The sequence below is a fragment of the Rattus norvegicus genome, chromosome 19 (assembly GCF_021556685.1).
Source record: "Rattus norvegicus strain SHRSP/BbbUtx chromosome 19, alternate assembly SHRSP_T2T, whole genome shotgun sequence".
Lineage (NCBI taxonomy): Eukaryota > Metazoa > Chordata > Mammalia > Rodentia > Muridae > Rattus > Rattus norvegicus.
In genome coordinates, this window is record NC_141552.1 from 11,754,545 (window position 1) to 11,782,520 (window position 27,976).

Sequence of the window (27,976 nt, forward strand, 5' to 3'; positions counted from 1 at the left end):
AATGTTATCAAACCTACCTGGCTTCATTAAGATAATCTAGTAAGATAGCAGTAAAAGGTATTGTCTTAGAATTAACTATGATAAAAAAAATTAGAATTTATTGACTAGGGATTGAGGAGGCTCTCCTATGGCCGGTAATTAATATAAGCCTATTATATGAATCTGCATTTGTCTGACATCTAGATCCTTTTCATTTCAATGAATTAGTTCTTACTCTTATAAGTTTTGAGGTAGGTATCATCAATCCATATTTCACCGAGAAAGAAACTGAGGCTTAGGGACTTTAAATAATGTGCTAATAGTCACAAAACAAGCCACTGATGTCTTTCACAGCTAGCTTTCTAGAGCAAAACTTCTTATGCTGTTTGCCAGTATGAGAAATAAAGTGATTTCTGACCAAATGAAAACCCACCAGCACGCTAAGAAACACTGCAATATGTTGGAACAGCACTCTGGGTGATATGGGACCTTCATGGTATGATGACAGCCCTCTGAAATGATGGTGCAAGGGTTTGGTGTAATTTATTTGTTCAATTTATTGAGCTGCTATCTAAATCATCATCCCAGTACAAACACATATATTAGAGGCATGGGGAAAAATACTACCACTCACTTTGTCAATGTAGGTTTTCACATCCCAAACTTGTATAATCCCTTAGAAAAGCGTTCATGAAATTTAAAGAGTGCAAGACCCAATTAATGTCTCATGTACTAATCTTGGGGGTTTGGTGCAGAACAACCAGCAGGAGAAGGCTTAGACCCCTTAGCTGAAAAGCTGGGATCATAATCCTGACACTAAAAAACAATTTGGTTACCTTAAACAGGAGCACAGGACAAAGCCAAAGTAATACTTGGAAGGTCATGGCTTAGAGCCATTAAGGAGTCTGGGATAGAATCACCAACATTTTTGGTTTGATAAAGGGCATCAGAAACCAAGGACAAACAAAGGTATGGTGGTTTGATTGAGGAATGCCTCTCCTAGGCTCAGCATCTGAAAATTTGGTCACCAGTTGGTCATGCTGTTTGGAGAGGTGGTGCAGACTTGCTGAGGGAAATGTATCACTGAGTGTGGGTTTGAGAGTTTATAGGTCCACCCTACCTTTACTTCTCTCTCTCCTTCATATTTGTGGTCGATGATGAGCTCTCCTAGCTTCCTGCTCCTGATCCCATTTCTGCTGCTTGCAATCACACCTTCCTGCATGATTAACTCTTAGCCCCTTTGGAGCCATAATCAAAAATAAACTCTTCTGTAAGTAAATTTTGATCATGGCATTTTATCATAGCGACAGAAGAGTAATGGATACAGGCATCACATAATCAGAGCTGACAAAAACAGGGAATGAGGTTTGACTGCACGGAGGATGGCTACCTGTGTCTCAAGGAAGACGAATTTTTAATATCTAAAAATCCAAATTTTGTAGTTTTGCACTATCCCCATCTTAACTTGTCCTCAACCTACTGCTTCAAACAAGTCTTTTCCTAGTCAATGCACCCAACAAAACACTAGGGTGTCACCTGTGTTCTTGCCTCTTGCTCACTACGCACCTCCTCTTCAGGGGCCATATTTGCACTTCTAGTCCCTGCCCACGGTTCTTTCATAGACTACATTAAGCTTGACACTTAACACATAACCCCGTCTCAGCTATACACTGTAGCCAGGGCCTTGCAGCAGATGTCTTATTTAGTAGTATCAATATGTGTGCCTCCAGGTGATTAACATCCCTAAATCAATGACTGGGCAATAGTAAACATACTTGCACCTCCTACGTATTCCTCCATTTGCACATGGGCAAGGTCTGAGTAGTAGTTCACATAGTAGGTGTGTAATAAATGTGGCCTATACAAATGAGTCTTATGGTTATATTTCCCTTAGCTAGGAAGCCCATTTATATTTGTTCATTGGTGTCCCTGAATGTCTGTGTGTGTGTGTGTGTGTGTGTGTGTGTGTGAGAGAGAGAGAGAGAGAGAGAGAGAGAGAGAGAGAGAGAGAGAGAGAGAGGAGAGAGAGGAAGAGAGAGGTGTATATGTGTGTGTACAAATATGCTTGCCTATGGGTGTGTTCGGGGGAGGACTGAAAGGTGACATCAAGTGTCCCCTTGCACTGTTCCCCACAGTAAGTTTTCAAATAAAGTCTTCCAGTGAACCTAGACTTTGCTGTTCCGGCTAGACTGGAGCCCAGCGAGACCCCGAAACACTGCTGTCCCAGCCTTCCAGCCTTGTCACGGATGTGCTCTCCCACACTCAGGCTTCTCCGTGGGCGCTGGGATTGAACTCAGGTGCTCACGCTTGAACATCAAGCACTTTCCTGACTGAGCTATTACGGTTCTCATCCTGGTAAAGTGCTGTCAATGCAATTGAAACATCTGCAAGTGGATGGTTTCTTTTACTTCGGTTTATTTATTTATTTTTTACTACAATGGGGATTGCACAGAGGTCCCCATGCATGGTAGGCAAGTGGTCCCCCAATGTCAAATGCCCTCCCATAGGCTTAGGAATTTGAATACTGTGCTATCAGTTGGTGGTGCTAACAGTGCCAACCCTTATTCATATTCTTTTGAAGGGACAGGCCCTTTTACCCTCTCCAATTTCCTAACACCAATGCATATTTTATGTAGCTGTTGAACTCAGGAGCAGTCAGTGTCCCTCACTTGGATAACGGCAAAGATGAAAAGAGTGGCAGTCATATGAGTCACAAAAGGCTTAAACTTAAGAATCTTTAGGGACAACCATAAGCTACCTCCCAAGGATGGCATTTGAATTATTTCTCTCTCAAGCCTAAACTGTTTCTGCTGCTGGCAGCACACAACTCATTCATTCAATGAATGGATTTTTTTGTTCTACAAAAAATAAGAATTAACTAGGGACATAATTATAAGGTTTATATCCATTGTCTGAGAAAAGCAAAATGACCAATAGCTAGAAGACGTCATTGACACATCTAGTAGGCTAGGCTCTGCCTTAGTTAAGCGTTAGGTTCATCTGCAGGGCCTGAGATATAATTAGCTTATATGTTTGTGTCTATATCCAGCTCACACACTAGCAGAATGCAGTGGGACATTCCACTGCTAAATTTATTTTAAAGTATAAGGGTGTTTTGTCTACATGGGTGTCTGTAGACATATCTGTAGATATGGTATGTAGGTATAATATGTGTATGTATTCCTAAAGGCCAGAAAACTCTTAGAGCTCCTGAGACTGGAGTTATAGACGATTGTGAGCAATTGCTACTAAGTGGGTATGGGGTATCAAACCCAGGTCCTCTGGAAAAGAACTCATGCTCTTAGTCACTGAACCATGTCTCTAGCTCCAAGAACTATACTTCTTGAACACAGTTATGAGAAGAAGAAAATGGTCATGAGAAAATTGTTAAGGATTCAAAAATCATTCTTTCTCTACTTCCCAGATGTGTGACTGGAGAAGTTTCTTAACCTCTTGGTCTTTCCTTTAGTCATTTGTGAAGAGTCAAGAAGTAAGTATATCAGAATTAGATTGTACCCCTCTAGGCCTAAGGTAATTCATGTTTATTCAAATCATACCACTCAGAAGACTCTGAAAAGAGGGTCTGGAGAGACCGGTCCGGTGGTTTAATGCACTTGCTGTTCTTCCAAAGGACCTGGTTTTTATTGCCAGTACCCACATGGTGGCTCACAACCATCTGTAATTCCAGCTCCAGGAGCTCTAATGCCCTCTTCCAGCCTCTGTAAGCAATGTATATACATGGTACATATACATGCATATAAGCAAACATTCACACATATAAATTAAAGATAGCAAAATATCCCTGGGGCATCTGGTGGTATCATTCTAAAAGCCCCCTGATGGCCTGTGCTGCTCTATGTGTCCCGACTGTCAATGCCCTCCATCTCTTCCCTGACCGAGCTGGTGTATGGCTCTTGGTTTGTGGAAGCTCTGTTTTAGGCTTTTTGTTCTGATGAGGATTTGCTTGGTGTCAGACACCACATAAAATATGAAGGAATTAAATACAAATAAAACAGCCCTTGATTCAGAGACTGTTATGCAAGGAGAAAGATAGTTATGAAGCAGTGTGACACCTGAGTGACAAAAGCTCTGATAAGTTGGAGGAATGGCAAGCAGAGAATAACTGATTCTGTGTGAAGTTCCGGGGTGGGGGGGCTGCCTGGCAGTCAATTTCTTCCCTGAATCCATCTATCATAACCCCTCATGAACAGCATGCAGACCCTACCCTCACATGCAAACCTCACAGATCCCAGCTTTCTCACTAACCTTTCTGCTAAGTACTGTTCATTAACATCCACCTAGGACAGAAGTTCCTTCTGCTGCCTGGAGTCCGGGTAGGTGGTACATGCATCCCAGCTCAGGACTTAATGGCAGCAACATCCTGGCCTCCAGATGTTTCAGTCCGAAGAGCTGACCTTGTTTACATAAATAGCTCGATGGATTACCATGCCATCAAGAAGTGAATTCGCTGGGATTCCTCCGGGGAATGCTGTAGGCTTCTACAGCCCTGACACACTCAGCATTCTGCAATGCCTGCTTCATCTCCAAAGAAGTTATTAACATAAAACACTGTGACTAACAGAAAAGGCTTTGTCACTGTTTTCGTGCTAGCTCTCTAGATATGATTAACTGTGCTGTGCTTGGTCTTCTGTACTCTAGGCATACTCTAGCTTATGGAAATGAAGCTGTCTTCTTGCTTATTCATATATCAACATTAACAACCAGACAAGAGCAAACAAGCTTGCTATGCTTTTGGGGCTCTGCCGTTGGTGTTGTCAGCTAGCAGATGAATGGCTCCAGGCCAGGAACTCCCCCATCTTGTTCTTTCTTCACTTACTGTCTCCAGCAGGGTTGCTGAAGTTAGGTTAGGGGGTGAGAGGGAAGTGAGGAAGCAGGGTCAGAGAGGGATTCGGCTACTTATAGCTCCTGGGAATGTGAGACAAAACAACTGTTCTGTGGCCGTAACAAAGGAAACGTGACTATGACAAAGAACAAAGGGATACATGTACTCATTAATTAATGTTATTACCATAGATTTGTTGTAGAAAGTGAAGGGTTCTGTGTTAATCAAAGTATATCATGTATGTTGACTATATTCACCCTCTACAACCTTCTCCTGTCCCTCTTTCTCATCTTTGCTCGTTCCTTTCTTCCACAGGACTCACTTTCATTTTCATTCTCTATCTTGCTCATCTTATCTATCTACCTATCGGTTCTATCCTCTAACACAATCTAACTCTTCTATATTATCTCCAATATATCCATCATTACATTATTCATTATATTATCTACCATACTAATGCTATCTATCATTTATCAACTACCCTTCTATCCCATCCATCCACCCATCCATCCATCCATCCATCCATCCATCCATCCATCCATCCATCCGTGATGGTTTATATATGCTCGGCCCAGAGAGTGGCACTATTAGAGGGTGTAACCCTGTGGGAGTAGGTGTGTCACTGTGGGCGTGGGCTATAAGACCCTCATCCTAGCTGCCTGGAAGCAAGTATTCTTCTGGAAGTCTTTAGATGAAGATGTAGAACTCTCAGCTCCTCCTGCACCATGCCTGCCTGGATGCTGCCATGTTCCTGCCTTGGTAATAATAGGCTGAACCTCTGAAGCTATAAGCCGGCCCCAATTAAATGTTGTCCTTATAAGAGTTGCTTTGGTCATGATATCTGTTCACAGCAGTAAAATCCTAACAGAGACACTATCCATCCATCCAAACTTGGTTTCATATATGGGAGAAGACATGTAGTGAGCAGACCAGAGAAATACCTGTATATTCATGTTTAGAGCCCTATTCATGATTACTGTATGATTAAATCAGCCTGTGTGTCCACCAAGTGATAAATGTACATAGAAAGTGCGGTATGTATATGAGATAGAGGTTTTTTCAAAGGTAAAGAAGGAAGAAATTGATTCTCCACTCTCCCTCCACCTCTTAGCCCACCTTCATCAGACCTGTGGATTCTGAACCATACAGGTAAGCTTCCTTTCCCCCACCCATCTTCCCTGTTTCCTGAGTCCTCTGGAGCAAGACAAGCTATCATTAACAGCCTGCTATCACTGTGGGACTTCCATTCTTCCTCCACTTCTGCTACCCTCATAAGACCTGCTAAAGTCAGAATCATAAGAGTAAGCTTCCTTGACCCCACCCATCTTCCCTGCTCTCTGAGTCATCTTGGAACACCAAGCTGCCCTGAGCAGCCTGCTAGTCCAAGAGGACTTCCATTCGATGCCACCCCTCTGCCCTGATCTGAGATTCCTGAACCATAGAGACCTGCAAATACTGAATCAAACAGACACAGAGATCTGTAACAATACAGCACAGGATACCCATCAGAGGCCTGCCACACCAGGATCATCATGGTCAACCACCCTTCCAATACTTACTACCACAGGAACATCCAGACACCAAAGCCATCCAGATGGTTAAAGGGCCTCGAAAGAACACAATCAACAAAAGCCAGGGTAATATGACACCTTCACAGCACACCTAGCCTACTACAGCAAGCCCTGGATATCCCAGCACAACTGAAACACAAGAAAATGACCTTAAATTCAATTTTATAATGATGATAGAGGCCTTTAAAGAGGAAATGAATAAATTAAAGAGGTATAGGAAAATACAATCAAACAGGTCTTTAAAGAGGAAACAAATCTCTAGGAGATACACTGGAAAATACAAGTAAACAGGTGAAGAAAATAAATAAAACTGTGCAAGACCTGAAAGTGGAAATAGAACCAACAAAGACAACAGAAACGGAGGAAATCCTGGAGATGGAAAACCTAGGGAAGAGAAGAGGAAAAACCGATGCAAGTATCAGAAACAGAATACAGACACTGGAAGACAGAATCTTGGTTGTAGAAAATACAATTGAAGAAATTGGTAAATTTCAAAGAAAATGTTAAGTCGAAAAATAAAAAAATTCCTGACAAAAACATCCAGGATATCTAAGATACCATGAAAAGACCTAAACTAAGAATAATAAGAATAGAAGAAGGTGAAGAGTCTGAGCTCCAAGGCCCAGAAAATATTCTCAACAAAATCATAGAAGAAAAATTTCCAACCTAAGGAAAGAGAAGCCTATACAGATACAAGAAGCTTAGAGAACACCAATTAGACTGGGATAGAAAAGAAAATCATCCTGGCACAAAATAATCAAAACACAAAATCTACAAAACAAAGAAATAGTATAAGCAGCAAGGGAGAAAGGGTAGGTAACAAAGACAGACCTATTAGAATTTCACCCAACTTCTCAACAGAGACTCCAAAAGCTAGAAGGGCCTGGATAGATACCTTGCAATGTCGAAAAACCTCAGATGCCAACATACAGCATACTCAGCAACACTCTCAACCATCATAAAGAAAACAACACATTTCAAGACAAATCCAGGTTCAAATAATATCTATCTACGAATCCGGCCCTACAGAAAATAATAGAAGGAAAACTCCAACATGAGGAGGATAACTTCATCCAAGAAAACACAGGAAATAAGTAACTTCATACCAGCAGCAAGAATAATGGAAGCATGAAAACACACACACGCACACGCACATAAAATAATAGTCACTAGTCATTAACATCTCTCAAAAACAATGGATGCAATCCCCCCCCCCAAAAGACACAGGCTAACAGAATTGATGTGACAGGATCCATCCTTCTACTGCACACAAGGAACACACCTCAGTGATAAAGATAGACGTTACCTCACAGTAAAGGGCTAGAAAAAATTTTCCAAGCAAACAACACAAGAAGTAGACTGCAGTAGCCATTCTAAACTAGAATGTCAATGAAAATTAATAAAAATAGACAGGGAAGCACACATCAAACTCATCAAAGGAAAGATCTACTGAGATGTTATCTCAGTTTCATAAAAGAAGCATTACGAAAGTTTAAATTGCACACCGAACCTCATACATTAATAGTAGGACACTGCATTCTCAGTAATCAACAGGTCATCTAGACAAGAACTAAACAATGAAACTAACAGACATCATGAATGGAATGGACCTAACTGAAATCTATAGAATATTTCACTCAAACACAAAAGAATATACTGTTTTCTCAGCACCTCACAGATCCTCCTCATAATTTACCATATAGTCAGTCACAAAGCAAACCTCAACAGACACAAGAAAATTGAAATAATGCCTTGTATTTTTATCAGACCACCAGGGTTTAAAATTGGACGTTAACATCAGAAACTGCAGAAAGCCTCCAAACTCATGGAAATGGAACAACTCTCTACTCAATGATCTTTGGGTCAGGGAAGAAATAAAGACAGAGATTAAAGGGTTTCTAGAACTCAGTGAAAATGATGGCACAATATACCCAAGTTTATGGGACTCAATGAAAGCAGTGGTAAGAGGAAAGTTCATAGCACTAAGTGCTTCCATAAAGACATTTGAAAGTTGTCATATAAGCAATTTAAATGTACAACTGAAAGCTGAAGAAGGAGGAGGAGGAGGAGGAGGAGGAGCAGCAGCAGCAGCAGCAGCAGCAGCAGCAGCAGCAGCAGCTAACACATCGAGGATGAGTAGAAGGCAGCAAATAACCAAAATCAGTGCAGAAATAATCAGTTAGAAACAAAGAAAACAATTCAAAGAATCAACAAAACCTAGAGCTAGTTCTTTGAGAAAATCAACAAGATAGACAAACCTTTAGTCTACCAACCAAAAGACAGAGAGACAGACTCCAAATGAACAAAATCAGAAATGAAAAGGGAGGCATAATGAAAGACTCTTAGGGAATTAAAAGAATCAGTAAGTGTTACTTCAAAGGCCTGTATACCACAAAACTTAAAAATTTTAACAAAATGTACAATTTTCTAGACACATACCTCTTACCAAAGTTAAATCAAGATCAGGTAAACCATTTAAGGAGCTCTATGCTCCCTAAAGAAGTAGAAGCAGTCATTCAAAGTCTCACAACAACATCATCATCCACCACCACCACCACCAAAAAGTTCACGGCCAGATGGTTTTATTGTAGAATTCTACAAGACTTTCAAAGAGCTAGCAGCAATACTCCTGAAATTATTCTACAAGGTAGAAACAGAAGGAACAGTGAAACATTCATTCTATGAAGCCACAGTCACCCCGAGGCCTAAATCACACAAAGACTCAACAAAGGAAAAGAACTTCAGACCGATTTCTCTTATGAACATTGAGGCAAAAATACTCAATAAAATTTTCACAAACCGAATCCAGGAACATATCCAAAGCATTATCCATCTTGATCAAGTAAGCTTCACTCCAGGTAAGCAGGGATATGCAATATATATAAAAAAAATCCATCAACATAATCCACCATACAAACAAACTGGAAGAACAAAACTTACATGACCGTCTCATTAGATGTGGAAAAACATTTTGACAAAATCCAATACCCCTTCGTGCTCAAAGTATTAGAGAGATCAGGCATACAAAGAACATACATAAGCAAACATACATTAAAAAAAACAAAACAAAACAGGACGAGGCTGGCACAGCATGAGAAAATGCAGTTGTCTCTGGAACAGGGAGGAGCAGAGAGCCTTCTCTGGAACTCTTAACCAGGGTCCTGTCCCCCAGATTTATATTGCATGTCCCTCGGATAGGATAAAAGAACTTCACATAACTGGTGTTCACTTTGATTCTCTGGGTTCCAGTTTTAAATGAAACACTATGTGCTACTAAAACTTGCCTGTCCCCCTGATGGGATGCAGACTCCCCAAGGAGACACACCTCAGGGTATGTCTGTGAGGGTCCTTCCAGAGAGCTTCAACAGAGCATTGGGGGCACAATCACGGGAACTCTCTGAATCCAGACTGTGGACATAATGTGACAACCATCTCAAGTATGTTATAGCTAGAGCTGACATAGCTTCTCTTTCATAATGGAATGTGTCTCTTAACCCAAGAGCCCCAAACCCAAAACCAACAAACAAAAAAGAAACAAGAGCAAGAATGCTTCCTTCAGGTTCTTTGTCAACTATTTTGACATAGCAACAGGAACAATTTTATTCCCGTGTATTCATTGCCCACTACAAGTTTCACTGGGAGGATACACCTCACAGATCCTGAGTCCAAGGCTGAGTCTGACTCCTCTACAAAAAATTAAAATCTATATTGTTTGGAAAGTTGAAGAAAGCAAGAACAATAATAGAGAGGTTTGGCATGTGAGTGAGATCACTGGGAGCTATTAAAGCTCACCAAGGCAGAGAGGAGCTGCATTTTTCTGCAAGAAGCTTCCAGGATTCAGCTTTCATGCAGCAGGGATTTACTGAATTCCTACCCTGAACCATGCTTTTCTGACCACCAAGTACACAAGGACTGAGATCTGCATAGAACTTCAACACCTGTCCTGCTTCTATTTTACAGGTCTTGCTTCAAGTGTCACTGGGATAGTTTTGTCTTGTGTGAGTCTTGGAGGAGTCACTTCACAAAAACAGCCCCTTGAATTCCAATGAAAAGCATAGACAGGGCTATTTACACCTCAGGGCCTGCAAGGAGAGAGGGTGAAGGTGTGCAGTGAGCAGAGGACTGGACTTGGTCGCATGGATGCTTCCTTCCAACCTCTAATAGCTATTCTTGATGTCGACATGAGGACATCTGTAACTAACTAAAACTCAGTTGACTGGGCACACCTGTGAGAGTTTGTTTGTTTGTTTTAGTTAAATTATTTAAGGTGGGAAAAACATTTCTTATCTGGATCATTGGAAAGATAGCCTTTATCCCAGACCTTCTGAGGTAGAAAAATCCACCTTTAATTTGGACCAAACATTCAAACGTTCTGCTGACAGTATGTTTAAAGGACATGGAAGAAAGTTTGCCTTCTTTGTCTGCTTGTGCTTGTTCCTGGGAAGAATTTCTATCCTTTTGTGACATTAGAGCCTATTTCTTCAGGATTCCTGTGTATCATTAGACCAGCTGAAAAACCCATCCTTGTGGACTGAAAAACTACTGGATCCTTAGATGTTCAATGGCAGCCACTGTTACATTAGCTGGACCAAAGCCTGTAAGTCATTCTAATCACACACACACACACACACACACACACACACACACACACACACACACACACACTATAAGTTCTGTTACTCTAGAGAACCCTAATAAACAACTCTAGTGATTTCTCTGTATTCTAAGTATGGGATCAGTTACTCAATATCCCCATCATGCTGGGCAATCCCACATCCTCCAACACAGAAGAATTCGCTGAGACCCAAAATGAAGGCAGCACTGGCCTCCTCTTTTGAGCCCTTTGTCAAGGCCCTATAACATGTGCTTTCCAATATCATCTCAAGAGATGCCTTAGAATAATCCTAGTGAGTGGCCCATGTGAAGTTCAAAGTTCTACAAGAGAAACTAACATTTAGGAAGGGAAAGTTAGTGCACTGCAAACCGACTGGGTTAGCTCCATGGCCCCAGGTTTGCATCCCAGTGTCTACGCATAGGTATTTTTAGGTTTGGATATGAAACCTCCCCAGGAGGCTCATATGGTTGAACATGTGGTCTCCAGCTGGCGACACTATCACAGGAGATTGTGGAACATTTGGGAGGCGAATACTAGAAGAAATGGGTCAATGAAGACAGGTCTTGAGGCTTTCGTACAATCCTGGTAAGATGCTGTCTTTCTGCTTCCTAATTCATTCGGATATGAGCAAGCGCCTGCTGCCACAGCCATTGCCCGTTGCTTTCATACCATTATGTAATGCACTCCCCCTTGTGGGAGTCTGAAAGGGAAACGTCTCTCACAGTCTCAGGCATTTGAACACTTGCTCTTCAGTCAGTGTTGTCGCTTGCTGTTTCAGTAGATTACGGGAAGGGACAGCTAGGGCAAGTACGTGAATGGGGTTGCACTTTGTGATTTTAAAAGTTTGCCCTACTTTCAGTTCTCCCTCTGCTTTGTTCTTGTAAATGATGTGGCCTTCAGCTTCCTGGTCTTACTCACGTGAGTGCCACTTGATGCAAAGTCACTGGCCCCACCATGAGGGACTCTTCCCCTCCAGAACGATAAGCCTGTAGAACTCTTTTCTCCTTAAGCTTTGTTGATAACTGTGTTGACCGCAGCAGCAGGAGAGTAAGGGATTCACTCCTGAAAGTGCGAGCCGCAGTAAGCTCTTCCTCCCCGAAGTTGCCTCATCTTTTAAAAAGGTTTTATTTCTTTATTTTTCGGTGTTGATAAATACTTCAAGCCTCGCCAGTTCATGAAGTAGAGTTGTAGATTTTATTAATGTCACTTTAACTTAGGATTAAATATAAGGGGTTTCAGGAAAAAAAAACTGTGCTGAGAAGAAAGTTAGGAGCATCCAAGTGCCGGTGAAGGTTCCACAAAGCACCGTTTATTCAATAATCACAAATTACGTTTTGCTGCAGTTTGATGCTATTTTATCGAAGGTGGCCCATGACGGAGTTACAATCAACAGTGGAAAACTTTAGCCCACAGAGACCCAGGAAGGCAGGCTATCTTCAGTGTCAACTCTGAGTCATTTTATTTTTACCTGACATATCTATTTATGAAAAGAATTTCAATAGGCATAGACTAGAAAGTAACTAATTTTTAACACATAAACTGTGAGAGGGAAAAAAAAAACTGAAACAAATGTATTCCATTTCTCCAGGATGAGAGCTTTGGCTGTCACCACCATGGGCAAGGCCATATTCAGAAAGGATGAGATACAAATTATTCAACTGCAGTTGAGGAACCTACTGTGCCTTTGTCTGTCTATCTCTGTCTCTCTCTGCCTCTCTCTCTGTCTGTCTCTGTCTCTCTGTCTGTCTGTCTGTCTGTCTGTCTCTCATCTCCTGGAACTTTTTATAGTATTCCGAGACCCTCTGTTGTATCTCCAGATGCTCAGGCCTTTCATTAACAATCCCAGGGCACTAAGGTGAGGGTTCCTCTTCCCCAAGGCACCCCCAAGAGACATAGAGGGAGGGCTGAGACTCAAAAGTAAAGGATTCGGTAACAGAGGAAGAATGAGTGTATTGCCAGGATCCATGAGCAAGGTTCCCCCTCCACTTCCCCTGATATTCCTCTGAAGACACCCATTATGTTATTTATTTATAGCTTAAAACATCTGCTCAATCTCAAATAATGGCTTTTCTCTTCTTCCTTCTATGATTTTTGGTCTTTGGATATGTGAAAATGAAAAAGAGGAAGGAGGATGAGGAGGAGGAGGAAGAGAAGGAGGAGGAGGACAGGAGGAGGAGGGGAAGGAGGAGGAGGAGAACGAGGAGGAGGAAGAGGAGGAGGAGGGGAAGGAGGAGGAGGAAGAGGAGGAGAAGGAGGAGGAGGACAGGAGGAGGAGGGGAAGGAGGAGGAGAACGAGGAGGAAGAGGAAGAGGAGGGGAAGGAGGAGGAGGTAGAGGAGGAGAAGGAGGAGGAGGACAGGAGGAGGAGGACAGGAGGAGGAGGAAGAGGAGGAGGAAGACAGGAGGAGGAGGGGGAGGAGGAAGAGGAAGAAGAGGGGAAGGAGGAGGAAGGGCAGAAGGAGGAGGGGAAGGAGGAGGAGGGAGGAGGAGGAGGAAGAAGAAGAGGAGGAGGGAGGAGGAGGAGGAAGAGGAAGAGGAGGAGGAACGTTGAGCTGCTGACTTTTACAAGGCAGGGTTTTACACCAATTCCCGAGATTCACAGCTGCTAATACCTCGTAGATATGGCCTCCATCAGAGAGGCAGAGCTGGCCTGAATTCAGTCAGTCACCTCTCTTTGGGCACCTCTGGATCTACCTTTTCTTTTTAAAAGATTTTTTTTTTTCGTCGCATTGGATGGTTCACTCATCTCTGTGACTTACCACCCACAGTGCCAAAGAGCAAATGTCGAGATTTTTCTGAGTTTCAAGAATGGCACCTAGGTTAAGTATTTGATGGTGAATATTACAGTTCTGGATATTCCAGCTACCAAGTGTTGCAACTGGGCTAGCTCCTGCACTGTGAGTGTGCATTTTTTATTTCTTGATAATAGATGATAATCAGATTTACCTTGTTGTTATCCAAAGGCTGCTCTGAGAATTAACTGAAAAGCCTTCAATCAGAGAATCCTGTTTAGATTTGATGAGTATTATTATTATTACCCAAAACTTCTGGATGATGCTAATTTAAATGATAATTTTTTCAATTCACATTTATTAATTAACAGGTAAGCAAGTACGCACACACACAAGCTTATCTTGATTACTCAAAGCAAGCTCAAATTCTGAGTCTCATGCCAAGATCTGGTTAAAAAAAATATGACAGGCATTCCTTCCTCTTAGTTCTGAAGAGGTTTCATAAGAATAACAGGACATACGACCAAACAGACAGACCTCATTGTGGGTTATGACACAGGCATGCTGACCAATGGCAGACTTGCACAGGACCACAAAGCACCAGGTATAGAGAAAGTCTTCACATGGTGAGTGATATTACACACGGAAACAGCTTCTAGCCCTCATATTAACAGCTAAAAGGGACAGATGGCTGGACTCTGGCTTCCTTAAGGCCATGACATAAGACATTTCCTATTCCAAAGCCTCTGATTTTGAATAGCAAGCACTGAGATGTAATGAGTGAAATAAGCTGACAAGGGTTTGGAAGTCAGGGCTCACCTACATGTAGACAGACCATACTACCCTCTCCACATGTCTGCTCTCTGAGGGCTGGAATTCCCTTTTAGAAGCCAAAAGCAACCTACCTATAACAAGCAGCCATTAGTCATCTCCTGCATTGAAATCAGCTTACTAATAACACCTCAATGAGGCACTGTCTTTTAAAAATGTTTTCAAACACTATGTAAAAGAATGGTTTTTGACAGCATTTGATATTCATTCTAGCGGAGACTAAATGGAGGCTTCTGAATTCAGGGTAGTCAGTTCTTTGCAAAGTCACAGAAAGGGGTATGGATGGCAGTGGGACAGAGGTAGAGAAGAAATGACTTTTGCCCTGGTGTCCAGATCTATAGCCACTAAGCTAGAAAGTCTTAACTATAGAAACTGATGACCAAGAAGCTAGATATTACCCAGCCAAGCAAACCCTCTCATTTGGTCTTTTGGCCATTAGTGGTCTCGTCCATCATCCCGTTACCCAACAGTTAGCTATTGAATGGTGACTCTGAGACAAATACTATTCTAAATCCCGAGTTATAAAAACGGGGACAACAGAGGTAGCTCGGTTGGTGAGATTGAATCCTAGCACCCACATAGTGCATAGTGTCAGGCATAGTGTCTTCATTAGCATTTTATTGCTGAGAATAGACACAATGACCAAGGCAACTCTTATAAGGACAACACTTAATTGGGGCTGGCTTATAGGATCGGGGGTTCAGTCGATTACCATCAAGGAGGGAGCATGGCAGCATCCAGGGGTGTTTTTGTATTAATCTTCCTTAAGTGCATGCAGAAAGCTCCCTAGGAACAGGACTTACTGTGTTTCCATTTCCCTCAGTCATAATGTGTAAAGAACTGAGAAGCATCTGAACCTGTGGTAGTTCTTGATAGTGTCATCAGTATTCTGAACTAATATTACATAAATTTGTTTATCAGGATATTGAGAGAAACGTGTTTGTCTATTGACCAAACTGAATTCTTGGTAAAGGTAAGGCTGCTTGATGGTAAGACAAGGTGAGGAAGAAAAGCAATAAAAACACAGTGGGTCCTGAGTTCCTGCCTTAAGAGCATTGTAAAGTGGGGCAGAAAGACAGTTCAGTGGGTAAAGGTGCTTGGAACCAAAATGGCTGGCCTGAGTTCAATCCCTGGAATCCACACGGTGGAAGGAACGTCTGCGAGTTGTCCTCTTATCCCTGTGCTATCACCTCCCCCAAAGATGTAAACAGAAAAATGTAAGAGTGGATTTAAAGAAGAAATATTCTTTTTCTTTTTGATATGGGCTTTTAATCACCCAGGCTCTCCTTAGATTTAGTATTTGTCAACGATAACCTTCGACAACTTCTTTTTCTAAAAGCTTTTATTGGTATAAGTCTTTGTATATTGATAAAAATTTAAGATTAATTTTGTTACAACATGATATATGTATGGTTTAACTCTTGTATAGGTGTTATGCCTATGCAACTAGTTTAAAAAATACAAGGTTTAATCCCAATCCTTTTACTAGGTGCTATTATAAACTGTTCAAATAATTAGGTAATGCAAGCAAAGAGCTAAACAGTCAAGCTCATGTTCATATTACATACTAGTTTAACTGCTTACAATAAAATGATTTCGAGGTTATTGAGAGAGTAAATAAGTAAGAATGAACAATATTTGACAACTCAGATATACTAAAGAGAGATGTACATGCATGTAATCTTCAAGTACCTCAGATATCCAAGGAATATGGCCTTTAAATTTATTTTACTATTAAAAGATACTTTGACTGTCAGATAGGTCTGTTCCTGACAGTGCCCCCATTTCCACTTCAAAGAAGATGATGAGTAGCAGTGACCTCCATAGGGAATGGCTTCACTTATGGCAAGCCAGCCACTGGGTAAAGAAAACGCCCACGCTTCAACTCCAGACAAACTGTTCAGGAAGGACAAATGGACTCAGGGAAATCCATGCTAAACTTGACCTTGAACTTCTAATTCTCCTGCCTCCTGAGTGTTGGGATTATACAGATATGCCATAATACTTCAGATCAAACCCAGGGCTCTATGCATGCTAAGTGAGCACTGTTTGAACTCATCCACATCCCCAGACCCACTATAAATGATAGGAAATGGAATTATAACATGGGTAAGGATAATATCATAAAGTATGTGGCATGTCTACTAGATTACGCATCACCAGCTCTCAGTGACCCCATTTTTGACCTCTCTCTCATTACACAGCATTCAAGTGTCCACATATTCTTTCATTATATCATGGCCTGCACTGTAAAGTCTACACAATTATAATAGGAAGGGGAACAACAACAATAAAACTTAATTGTAGTCCAAGTCTCACTGTTTTAAAAATCCAGATTGACATTCTTAAAAATAAGATTTTCCTATAAAACAAGTTGCAAAGGCCCCTGTGGATCATGCCATTCTACACACAGGACACAACTGCTATCCTTGTGTATACCTTGTATATACATCATCCATAAGAAGCCTATATTAATGGCTGGTTTCAAATGCATTATAGAGGGGTATAAGAACATTTCCATGGATGATGCATGGGATGTAGAAGACAGAAATATGTAAAAAAAAAAAAGGAACCTAAAGTCTATTGGAAATATTATACACAGACACACACAAACACAGACACAGGCGCATGTGCATGCACACACACACACACACACACACACACACACACACACACACACACAGCTAGTAGAGCCAAAGGAATGCCTCCCAGGAGAAGGGACATTTATATTGGGTCTTAAAGGACAAAGGAGGAGGTATCAGGCCATTATAGGCTAGGCAAAGGCTGAGCAGTAGGCAAGGTAGAGAAAAGCAGTGAGAAGGTGACCACATGTGATCTGAAGCAGTGCACTGTAGGTTCTAAGTCTTGGCAAGAGCATGGCCCACTTGAGCAATCTTCAGAGTCCTTTACTGAGCCTCAATGTGCCTTTTTGTCAACCTGAGCTCATAAAACCCACTCACAAACTTGTGAGGACGATGGATTGTATCTGTGTGATATATGTCTTGATGTCTAATACTTTAGAGTTGTCTAACGTGAGCTATGAATTATTACAGTTATTATTAGGGTGTAATCAAAGAGGTGAAAGTAGGCTCAACATGTGAATAGAGGATGTTTTCTTGATTTGATAGGAAGGGGCTGTGCATGTGGTAAACATCGGATTTCCCAACTAGGGAAAGAACATGGATGGAATCTAGCCAGATATATATCTTTGTGTCTTTAAGAACTATAGCAGGAAGAATGAAAACAATGAGTAGACGTGTTAATAAGATGTTGGGTACTGGGCAGAATGTAACGTAATGTTGCATCTTCCAATAACCTTAAATGGGAATGACTACGACTGATTTAAGAAAAAAGGGAAGCCAAGATATAGAGGAATTAATGCCTTTTGTCTGTGTGGTGTGAATAAATTGTAGTGCTAAGCTTCAAAGTAGGCATACTTGACTCTGAACATTTGCGCCACACTTCCTTTTGAGGGAGCCTAGGGACGTATGTGACCCACAGTGAAAGTCCTCCGGGCAAGTGTAGACTGAAGTCAAATAAAGCCTTTATGACATCAGGTCACCTAGTGAGGCTTGGACTCTTACAAGAGAAGAATCCAATCCTCTGGGTTGTGGCTGTCACAGCACACTCCTTGCAGGACTTCTCTGACCGCCTACTAACCCACGCTCCACCATAGCACCAGGAAACAAGACCATGGATGCTCAGAATATGAACCTGCTCATAGGAGGTCTGTGCCTATGCGCTGGGTAAAGCAGGGACTCTAGAACAAGCAAGTAATCTCAGCACTGTGGCTGGGAAGAGGGCGCTTATAGACATCCTCCGGCATCCTTTGTACTCACGGCGTGATGCTGCTGCTGATGTGCTTTTGCTCCGTAACAGGTAACTATAGAAGTCAGGGGATGAGGAGAGTGTTTGAAAGCAACGGAATGCAATTTCCGCCATTATCTAACTTTCCCCGTGTCCACCAGCCAAATTTAGCTCTCCTGACTGAGTTCCCAATGCTTCTGAACCATGCCTTCGCTATGATAATGAGCTCTTAGCACTGGGAGGCGCTGAGGAACCTCTGGCGAGTTTAAAAAATATATATATACATCTCCCTCGTCCAGCATCTCAGGAGATTTTAACTTGCTGAGTTTCTAACTTTAGTTTGGAGCTGGGGGTTTGTCTTTTTTAAGAGTTCCCTGGATACCCCCAGTATCAAGGCACACAAATAATGAATCCTAAAACACATAATCCCTCCCTGAATAAAAAAAAAATAGGATCAGGAAATGTACACATACACAAACACACACACACACACGCACACACACACACACACACACACAGGCATGCACATGTACGCAGTGTGTGTGTGTGTGTGTGTGTGTGTGTGTGTGTGTGTAAAAGGAACTACTAAATGGGTAAATAGTAAATAAAGAAATGTATTCCGTACCTTGGTTGGGGAGCCTGACCTTCACTCCCCCCAAACAGTGTTACCAGGCTTGCCTCAAACTCAGAGATCTGCCTGCCTCTGCCTCCCAGGTGCTGGATTAAAGGTGTGTGCCACCACTGCCCAGCTTGGAGCCTGCACTTTCAAACACTACGTTCAGTGTTGCAAATGTAGAGACCAGATTAGGCTGTGCAAGACCAGCATGGAGAGGAAAGGTAAAGACCATAGCCCTCCAGCCACCACTAAGGCCATCTCCTTATTGGGAAAAACCACCACTACGGCCATCTCCTTACTGGGAAAAACCAAGGCGGCCTGCAGGAGGTGCTAAGCAACTCCAATGTCCTGGTCTGGCATCTAAGAAAGCCAATTTTATATATCCATAGGAGGCTCTTAATTCCGGATCCATATTCATTTAGTACTGGGGCTGGAGTTCACAGCTACCCTGCCCGTCTGGAGTCCCATGAACCCTGCATCTCTAGATCCTATCTTGAGAATTATATTTGGAAACTCACCCTTACGGAATTCTCCCAAATTTCCAAGGGATAGGGGCTCACTATCACCTGCATGCTCTCAAACCTATCGGAAAACAGATTTGCAGAAGTAACAGTAAGTCTCCAAAGGTCTGTGATCAGGAAACTAGCATACGCAGGACCTGTACTTATTCACTTTGCTTTAAAAACTAGGGCTGGGGAGATGGCTTGGTGGATAAGAGCACTTCTTGAACTTGGAGAGGCTCTGGCTTTGATTCCTAGCATGCCAGGCTCATGACAAACTTGAGGCACCAGGTAGAGGGGATCCAATAACTTCTTATGGCCTCTGGTGTTCCTACACACATGTACATACAAACTACACAGGTACACATATATACACATGAAACAGATCGTTTAAAAAGAAGCAAGAAGCTTCCAGTCTTAATCTGCGCCTAGAGCTGAGGCTGTCCCACAGCCCTCTGGACCCAAAATCTGCCCAGAAGGAGCTGGTCTCCCAGGAGTGCTCTCACTCCTAAGCCCACCGGTGCAACCCCACTTTAGCTTCATTAACTGTCTGAAGAGGGATCTTCCAGGAGCGCACAAGGCACAGGAACTACAGAGCAGCCTAGGACAGGATCCCAGAGGTCTCCATCTGCGCCCAGAGCTAAGGCTGTTCCACAGCCCTCCAGATCCAAAGCCTGCCCGGAGAGAACTGGTCTCTCAGGAGTGCTGTCACTCCTAAGATCACAGGCTTGCAGGCCCCCAGGAGGGACAAGCTCCAGTCAGAGAGCAAGACCAACTAACTTCAGAGATAACAGGATGGTGAGAGGCAAGTACAAGAATCTAAGCAACAGAAACCAAGACCACTTGTCATCATCAGAACCCAGTTCTCCCACCATAGCAAGTACTGGCTATCCCAACACACCTGAAAAGCAAGATTTGGATTTAAAATAACATCTCATGATCATGATGGAGGACTTTAAGAAGGACATAACTCCCTTAAAGAAATACAGGAGAACACAGATAAACAAGTAGAAGCCCTTAAACTGAAGAGGAAACATAAAAATCCCTTAAGGAATTAGGAAAACACAACCAAACAGGCGGAGGAACCGAATAAAACCATCCAGGACACAATGAGAGAGTTCTGAATACTGGGTGTCACTCCACGCATAACAGTTTAGGGAAAGTCATGAGGAGAATCCGCCTCAGTTCCCACTCCTATTCCTTCTCTTCCTCTCGGCAGGCCTACGGATTAAACCTAGGGTCTTACACACAGGAGGCAAATGTTCTACCTCCAGCCTGTGCTTGGGGTCCTCTTTTTCAACATGGACAGCAAGCTTCGGTGAAATAATTTGGGTGTGTGGGGTATGCACTACACTGCTCTCTCTGAAACTAAAGAGCCGTGCATGAGGAGGCTTGGGGCTGCCCAGTGCACAAACAAGTAACTCCTTACAGGGGCTGCCTTACAAACCTGTCATGAGGTCTTTTTTCTTCTCTCAAGCTAATCTGTCAAGTATAGTCGATCCATTCCCCTGGTAAAACTGCATTCTGTAAGCAACGCCCTCAGAAAAGCCCCACCTGCAGCGGGATACACCTTCAGACTATTTTTATTTATTTTTTTCTTTTCAGATGAACCAGGGGCCGCTGGGTCAACAGACTACAATTCCAGTGCTTTACTGAGAGTCAGGGAGGCCAGCAGGTCCATCCTAAGAACGGGTTTGATCCTCTCATGCAAGACTGCAAAGGGCTTATTTTTTGCCATCTGTAAAAGGCTCTTGGTTGAGAGTTTGATAACTGAGTCCTTTAAAGAGGCCGTCAAAAGTCACCATTTGTATTTGAAACTGTCTGCTTCTTCTTTGTAGTTCAGCCGCAGCTTAGGGAAAACTATCAGTGTTCCAGACAAGAGAAATAAGGAGGCTTGTTCACAGAAAAACTAATTTCATGCGAAAGGGAAACATCTTGAACCTTCATGCAATCCATCTTCAAGAGCTTTGAGGACAATCCTGGTCCCCTCCCTCCTGGGGATGATTCCACACTCAAGGCTTGGCTCGCCAATGGCGAGGCTTGCTTTGAATGCAGCTGCATCACTGTTCACGGTGGTAAATAATCAGTCAATGCTTTGGCTCTCAATTAGATACTCAATCCTGAAGAAGTGTGTTTGGAGGTTCAGGGGCCCGCATCTGGTGATGATTTTCTTTTTGGTGAAGTCTGAAGGCAGTGCAGGGCTTCGTAGCAATTTTAGCTTCCTGTCCCTCTGATGACTCCAGCTAATCCTCACCATTTCCAAGGATCCCGCCTCTAAATACTTCAGTGAGATTGAGTTTTGATCCTAACACTCAGACCCTATCATGGCAACTTCAAAGGTCACACCTGAACTACTCAGCCTCAGCCCCTATCAAGTCTCTTTTTACATTCTGAAACACGTAGGAACTCCAAGTGTGCCTGTGGATCACAGGGGTTACTCCCACTTCTTCTAAGACCTCCTCTAAACCACGACTCTCACCTTCCTCAGGGTGAGGTTTGAAGCCCATTCCACTCACCCTGCTAACACCATTTATGTTCCAATCACAAGCTCAGGGGGTTCTCAGGAGAGAAAGGAGGATAGGGGGTCACTTCTTCTCACAGTGCACACAGAGTAAGAACACAGACGGCAGGTGCCAATCTCAGAGAAGCCGCTCTTCAAATGCTTGTTAAGTGAACCACAGATTGTGAATTGATTCACAGGACATCTTGCCAGGAGCCACTGCACAGAAAACGCAGATGCGTTTTCTGTTGTTGTTGTTTTTTTGTTTGTTTTGTTTTCGTTTTGTTTTTTTTTTTGGTTTCCTCTTTGATGCTTGCAATGCAACCTGGAGTTTCTTCAATGTCTGTATCCACAGAGGCTCATTCTGGCTTACTGTGTTTCCAGGAAACAGTATTGTACTGCAAAGTCTGATGAGATCATCCCCAGGGGAGGACTTCAAACAAAGTGCCCAACAGTGGACTGTTAGGACCCTGCTGCTTTTCTAATTGCAGGAGGATGGAGAAGGCAGTCAGTTCTTCTGGGGTGATGAGTTTAGCAGCTGGCTACCTTTGACTCTGGTCAAGTCAATTAGCCTCCTTAAACCATATTTTCTTCATCGGTGAAAAACATGATGAATCATCACAGGCTTCCAGAGAAAACTAAGTGAGAGAGACAACAGAAGCTCGAGGCCTGGGAGGCATTTAATAGATGTTTGGGGCAGCCTGTCTATTTTTCCATGTGATTTCACAGAATCCTAGCCCTTGTACTATAAGATGTCAAAGAGTTTTGTAAGTTACCTTTTAGAATCTTCTTGAAGCACGGGTGCTGGGTACCATGGGGTTTCTAATGTTGGCTTAACCTTATAGTGTGGGGGAAGTGATTCTACACGGTTGACATCAAGGTTTTTCCCAGTCGGTAGCAATTTCCTCAAGAACCCCTCTAATTTATTAGGATGGTCCTGAGGGCAGGGTGGCATTTCTTTTGTTTTCTTTATGCGTGGGTTTTCAGGTTAATTTTCCTCTCAGCAAGCAGGTTACCAGAAGAAGCAAGAAATAAGTACTGAGAGGTGTTTTGTAGTCAGGAAACAGGAAATTGCTTGGAAGGTCATCATCTGAAGGTGAGTGTTGGGGCTTTGGGGGTAAGGGGGGCGGGATTCCACAACACTCTGGGACTCTGCCTGACACTGCATTTAGTAGAGAGTCCTAATACTGGCTCCATCCTCTACTAGTCATGATAATTTTTTAGAATAAAAGAATTAGCTTGTCTGGTCTCTCCGAATGCTTAGCACATAGCCCGACTAGCTCAATACAGATGGATGGATGAATAGATGACGGATGGGCAGATGGATGAAAGGGCAATGGACAAAGAGAGGAAGAGGGGAATGAAGGGAAGAATTGACATTAATTCCAGTGTTATATAAATATGACAGAAACAGCATCTTCGTCCTCAGGTTTGTAATCAACAGGCCCGGCTGCAAAAGATGAGTGACTGGATGAACTAACCCAGGTGAAAATGTTGAACTAGTCACTTATGAATCAACCTTCTCTTGAATCACTTCCAATGTTTGTTCCTCAATTAGTAGGCTGTTTTAATATTTGTGCAAATGAAAATGAGCCATGAAGGTAGGTGATAGGAATATGGACACCTCCAACAGGGCCACACAAGGAACACACAGGAGGGGCAGAGAATGAAGGATGCTTGCTGGGTTTTTCTGCTGTGGAGAGAGGTGATCTTCAGGGGTTACCTGGGGGAGGTTCTATGCACCTTTCCTGAGCTGTGGAAGTAGAGCGAGAGTCTGACCAGCTGACGGACCACAGAGGTGTGATGACAGCAGGTGTGAGATTTCACAGTAGCCACACAGAACGGCCCATATCATCTCAGGGAGAATGTGATCTCCTAGAAACACAGGTGACAGTATCAATGCATTCTTCCCTGATACTAATGTCACGAGCTGAAGCCTTTTAGGACGCGGTAAAACATTTTATATGTTATTTTTTTTCCATCTGCCTCCCGTCTCGATGTATTTTGTTTTTGTTTTTAATTTTTTTGCTTGTTTTTTAAATAAAAAAGGGTATGAGCAAGAAGAATCAGACATAAGTCTCCCAGTTCTGTGCCCATGGAGGAAAGGTGCTTTAGGAGATATGATCTTTAGCAGGCTGTACAAGAGGTCCCTGAACTCCAGGGATCATTTCCCAGACAGCAGTCCTCTTCCGGTGCATAAAATCTGCCCAAGCTCCTAGCAGAAGACATGTCCTCATAGTTGACATGCCAACGGAATCTAGGTGCAACAAACCTCATGCATCTGACAGATTTGCACGCATCTAATCTTTATTTCTGATAATAAAGCAAGGGGAAAGACTTTCATGAAATGTTCAAAACAAAACACACACACACACACACACACACACACACACACGCACACACACGAAGGAAGGTGCTTAAAAACAGACAAACAAACAAACGACTTACAGTTTATGCCCTAGACATTGTTTTAGAACAGGCTCATAAACGCTTAGTCCAAAGTCAGACAATGACAACGACACAGGTACTGCATGCCCTACTTCTTTTCCTGGATGGTGTGCTATCATCCCCAGCGATAGCATGCGTGCATCTCACAATATTCTATTTTATAGATATATCAACAGTTAACAAACTGATGTTGAAAGTTGTCCATGTGGGGCTGGAGAGATGGCTCAGCGGTTAAGAGCACTGACTGCCCTTCCAGAGGTCCTGAGTTCAAATCCCAGCAACCACATGGTGGCTCACAAACATCTGTAATGGGACCTGATGTCCTCTTCTGGTACATCTGAACACATATTTAAAAAAAGGAAGTTGACCATGTTTTTAAACATTTAATTATAGGAGAACTTGCCAAAAAAAAAGTTAGAATTAGGAAACTTCCATCAATTGCTGATCAACACTTTTAGGTCTCTGTCATCTATCAAATGCACACATTACAAACACTCGTCTAGTTCACAGACCCTTTTCTTACATCTAATTAAAAATACTTCCCTAATGTTAAGCACGGTCACAATGACTGTTATATTCCATTACTATTGTTATATTCCAGCCAAAAGCCCAGAGAAAAGAAGGATCAAACCCTGAGTGACAACAGAGACTCCACACCTCTTACAAAGACTACAAGATCCTCTGCACTAATTTTCTGCTCTCCCTTCCATCCTCCCTCCCCTCTCTTGTCCTCTGTCATTTCAAACACATTTATTGACTATCATGGATAATGTTCTGTACTGGGCTCTATTCCAGATCCTGAGGACCGAAGGTTGAATGGAATTCTTTAATGACCTATGAATGATTTGTCTTCTAGATCTGTCAGAATATAATACTTCTTGTTTGTTCAAGGAGTATCTCCCCATTGGGGGGCTGCTAATTGATTGGAAACATTTCTTAGGTGAGAAATTGTCTCTGGATGGCGGGGAAGTCAAGTGGAGCGCTGGCTGCCTTTCTGAAGGCAATGATTACTTCAGGAAACTGAGAACTGGAACAGCTCTGACAGTGCGGTGGACACAGTGTCTGTCCACATGATGCTGGAAAGATGAGAGTACCCCAGACATGTGTCATGTGACACAGGACACAGCTCATAAGATGTCTAAGTAAGCAGGCAACTCCAGAACTTCTACCATTAAAACTCCTTCAGGTCACCATCATAGCCCCTGGGTTCTATTTGCTAACAGTGTTTCCTTCCTCATTTCTGCTAGTTGCCTTTCAATCTTTCCGGAAGTCTTGGCTGGCTTGCTCCACAGCTCATGTGAGTCAGATCATTTAGGGTTTGGTGGTTTCATTTCAAGGGGTAGCAAGAAGGCAAGCAGCAGGGTACAAAGGGAAAGAGCCACCAGGCTAAGGTGTTTTCATCCAGGTCTCTCTTCTCAGAGAAGAAACTGTATTTACTGCAAGTTCTACTCTCGAAACCAAAAGCCTCATTACAGAAATGGAGGTGTTTCACCCATAACCAAGGGCAAGCAGAGCTGGAGGAGCTACTGACGCTGGGGTGCAGGAGCTGCAGGCGGAGTTTCCATGCGCAGAAGTAAGCTAGGAGCAGCAGGGGTCGGGTGCAAGTGGATGGGGGTGAAGGTGGAGGTTAGGAGTGTGGGAAGGCACCACCAGACATTCAAAGAAAGCCTGGAACAGGTGACAACCACCAGGAAAGGAAAGTGGCCAAGGGGAACTAAAGAGGGGGGAGGCAGGCAGTGATAATGGATGTTGATAAGGATTACTGGCACTCTCTTAGTTATAGCCCCTGGGCATTCAGGATCCCTCCTCATTAAAGGGTAATTAAATTATCTTCACTCTGTTAAACTGATGGAGGCAGAATTGTGGGCCACTGGCTTTTAGAGTCATCTTAAGAAAGAGGGTTGGTACATCTAAGGGCTGCAGATGTGGAAAGAGAAACCTGACAGGAGAGAGAGCTGGCCAACCCAAGCACAGGAACCTGGACAGCACAATTTCTTGTTTGACATGGCTTGGAGGTAGAGGTGTGTACCACGTGGACTGCAAAGGCGGCTGAAAGTTTAGTATTTTGTTTTGCGTTGAGCATGTAGAGTAGAAACAGGGAAAACAAAGGTAAGGGATGATGACCGGTGCCACACCCTTGCACACACATGTATCTAATGCGGTTGGGTGAGTGCCTTTTTTGAAAAAAAAAATGCTCCTTGCCAAATACACAAAGAAGTGAAAATGATGAGCATCCTGGCAAGTTTCTGATGTCTCTGTTAAAAAAATTGGTCAGCTACTTTCCCGATGTTGGCCACACTTTACTGCATACTCTTCCTTGATAAAATAAATATTCACAAGAGCTTGTTACTATGGGTGATGCAGAGAAAAATGGCCTCTCATCATGAGGAGTTTCAAGTTAATGATTACACAAGAATCTTTTCCTACAGCCAATGTCAGCTTGATTTAAATGCAGGCCCAAAACTTACTCAACAAACCTTCTGAATCCTATGTGGAAAGAGAGTATGGCTCCCAGAGGACCATCACTGAAGCATGATGCCTTTCCTCTCCTCTCAGTTTACTTCTTGGCTGCTGGGAGAGCTAAGGTCAAAAGGCTGAAGTATGCTGAAGTAGCTTTCTATTGTGTGATAGAATAGTCTGCCCGTGGATACACTGTCAGGATGAAAGCCACTGCCGTGTGTGACTCTGGGCCACGCCTTCTCCTCTCCAGTGTTCCCTTTCACGTCCTGCTTGTACACAATGACTTCTATTACATATCACCACCGAAGCCCCATAGCCTAAAGTAACCTTCTGTATCTGTTCTGCAGGCTTCAATATAAAATTAATCTATACCCTTTATAAAAAAAAATCCGGGAAAGAAAAATATCAAAACTAGAAAAAATTTTCAATCAGTTAACTAGATACTGAAACCATTAATTTCATACGTAGTCAATCAACGACATTGTGGTTAGATGCTCCATTAGTGCTTAGATGGAAATATGAAATCCAGTCCTATTCTATAGCCTTTTTTTTTTTTAAGATTTATTTATTTATTATATATAAGTACACTGTAGCTGTCTTCAGATACACCAGAAGAGGGCATCAGATCTCTTTACAGATGGTTGTGAGCCACCATGTGGTTGCTGGGAATTGAACTCATGACCTCTGGAAGAGCAGTCGGGTGCTCTTAACCGCTGAGCCATCTCTCCAGTCCTATTCTATAGCCTTTTAAGACACTGCCTGGGCTTTAGGTCAGATCGACACTCAGATTCAAATACATTATCAGCAAGGTCTCCTGGCCCCACACTGCCACACAAAGCATCCTTTCTCTTCTGGCATCCTAACACCATGAACTTCCCTTCCTGTTTTAATTTCCCTCCAAGTATATGCCATAATCTAGTGTATATTCACACAATGCAGAAACAGGTGCATGCACACTCACATGTGCACATGCACTTGAGCATGCGCGTGCGCACACACACACACACACACACACACACACACACACACACACACACGGCTTGGGATTAGTGTAGTAGGAGCCACATGTACCAAC

The 27,976-nt window shown here is 42.8% G+C and overlaps 1 protein-coding gene and 1 long non-coding RNA gene across 7 annotated transcripts in view; one reads left to right on the plus strand and one right to left on the minus strand.

Moving 5' to 3' along the window:
* The window catches only part of Large1 (LARGE xylosyl- and glucuronyltransferase 1), a 452,006-nt gene that overhangs the window by 96,331 nt on the left and 327,699 nt on the right, over window positions 1-27,976 (minus strand).
* On the plus strand, window positions 18,167-25,631 carry LOC134483690 (uncharacterized). 2 transcript variants are annotated; one of them, XR_015643757.1, is made up of 4 exons: window positions 18,167-18,449; window positions 21,099-21,568; window positions 22,998-23,089; window positions 25,382-25,631. It is a non-coding gene; the product is annotated as an uncharacterized LOC134483690 (long non-coding RNA). The 2 variants fall into 2 exon arrangements; XR_015643758.1 differs by lacking the exon at window positions 21,099-21,568 and having other exon boundaries at window positions 18,168-18,449.